The 2137-nt window shown below is 40.9% G+C and overlaps 1 long non-coding RNA gene across 1 annotated transcript in view; it reads left to right on the top strand.

Annotated features, from left to right (window-relative positions):
* LOC108545171 (uncharacterized) overlaps positions 1-1631 on the top strand; it is a 2126-nt gene extending 495 nt beyond the window's left edge. The window contains exons 2-3 of the long non-coding RNA XR_001890069.1: positions 88-209; positions 1239-1631. This is a non-coding gene — a long non-coding RNA (uncharacterized LOC108545171). The remainder of the gene's footprint in view (positions 1-87; positions 210-1238) is intronic.
* Positions 1632-2137: the final 506 nt, after the last annotated feature.

The raw sequence follows: 2137 nt of genomic DNA, 5'->3' as shown, positions 1-2137 counted from the left end.
GGGGGGGGAAAAAATCGAAAGAAAAACGGGAAAAAAGGAAATGGATGAAACCATACGATTCAATCCTGTTTTTTTTCTTTCTTCCAGCGACGGAAGAAGAGAGAGGAGCGCCTTCGTGCTCACGCAAGGAACGAGTTATAGCGACAAAAAAGAAAGAGGAAAAGTATGTCTCGAGCGAAAAATTAGATGCAGCTGGTAAAGGACAAAAGGTAGAACAGGTGGAGCGTGGGAGGAGAAAGAGAAACCGATGCGTGCAAATTGACAGACGGTTGATCAAAGAGAGGACGCGTTTCGAATCGAGTGATCTCGGAACAGGTGTATCGCGATAAATGCTATTCGTTAAACAAGGTTACCCAGCACTGGGTTAATTGCTTAAGTGTTGGAATCGCTTTATACACTCGACCACCTAGGAATTCTACGACCAACGCACGTTGCGGTTAAAGACGACTAGATAAATTGCTCGGGGTAATCGAAAACGATCCCTCAACATCACTAGATTATTCTGTACAGCATGTTCCACGAAAGAGAACGCGTTGGAAACAATTTCATGCGAATATAACCTAAAACAGATACTCTGGTTCAGTGCCTTCGATTCGTAACAGCTTTCAATTTGCATTCAGCATCGGTATGGTAGAATATTTATACGCTTAGATGTAAAAACCTCTCGGCTTTATTCAATTTACGACACTGATCTGAGTATACGATGTTACTTTATCTAAGCCCAGTAACTTCTTTTGCAAAGCTCCAAAAATACTTACAAGCCATTAAATGCTCCCCGTGGCGTATCTTATCGAACTTTAGGTGTCTAAAGGACAAAGGCCATCCGTGCAAAACGTTATCCTGCGAGTTCTTTTGCTCTCAGAAAGCCGTTAACATTAGCCACCCTTTATATCTTCCAAATCGGCCTGTATATTTCGGTGGAGGCCGATTTTAGCGTGGCTGCATATCAGTTTGAGTCGAAAGACCGTTATCTTACCGGCGTGTATGGTAGCCTAGTAGATAAGGGTTGCTCCGTCTCTAAACCTATTATGTACGCGCGCGAGCACACGGACACGTCTAGCCCCAACCAAATGTTAGCAACCCCTATTTCAATTTTACGCTGACTTGCCTGAAACCCTATCAACTATGACGTTGATGGAACATAATTGTGGCACGGCTTTATCCGACCCCTTTTGTCTCTTTCTTCAGAAAAGTGCATTCGTTATAATTATCTTTTAAAATCATTCCTATCGTTACAGGACGTTCTGCAAAGGAGTGCTGTGCGTGACGAATGCTAACCTTTTGGCGGATTTCGAGAGGTACCGTTACATGAAAAGAGCAATATCTTCGCTGCCATTTGATTTTAATCGTACAAATCCTACGATGTATTGCACATATGTATGAAATAAGAAGGGAGAAAGTCGTCACCCCATCGCCAGTTGTCAAAAGAAGAAGCAAATATCCCGGGTAATGAACGTCCCTCGAAAATGAAACATCGAGGCTGATTATAACCCTAACCTCTGGCGTCGACCAGTATCGAGGAGGCAATCATTTATGGATTACTGTCGGTTTCTCCTTGTCGATCGCACGTCTTCATTAAGCACAAGTTGAAAAGCATCAGCAATTGGCAGAAGAGCCTCTTGTCTCTTATAAACACTCCCTCTCTGACTGCTTTCATATGACAAAAATATTGTGATACTTTAATTTTCACTCACATATTGTTTATTAATTTATAGATAGGTAACATATTTTTCAAGAAGATTGAAATTTATAAGGTCTCAAAGAACATTCAAGTTTCATATTGCATATAACCTTACACATTAAAACTGGGAAGCTTTCACAAAGCTTTATTCGATGAGCACTGATATTTGATTCGATTTTTAAAGCTAACTAATGATAAAATCAAAATACCTTCGATTGTGACCAATAAAGGCATATTCGCAAGCGTGATTGTCGGTGAAGACGATTCTTTGTGAACGAAGTACACACTTAATTGAATGCTCTAGTCTCGAAGGAAATGCAAGGGCGAGGCAATTTAAATGCATTAGAATTTAGAAAGTTTCTTATTAACTGAAGTGCTCGTGATCGGATTCGACGTGCCATTTGTATCTTGAATATTTCATGACTCGGCTGCCAACATTTCGAGTGACGCGAGATC

Source organism: Eufriesea mexicana, unplaced genomic scaffold, assembly GCF_001483705.2.
Source record: "Eufriesea mexicana isolate 0111107269 unplaced genomic scaffold, ASM148370v2 scaffold320, whole genome shotgun sequence".
Lineage (NCBI taxonomy): Eukaryota > Metazoa > Arthropoda > Insecta > Hymenoptera > Apidae > Eufriesea > Eufriesea mexicana.
The sequence above is the reverse complement of the archived record's forward strand: the minus strand, read 5'-3'. Positions and strand labels throughout refer to the sequence as shown.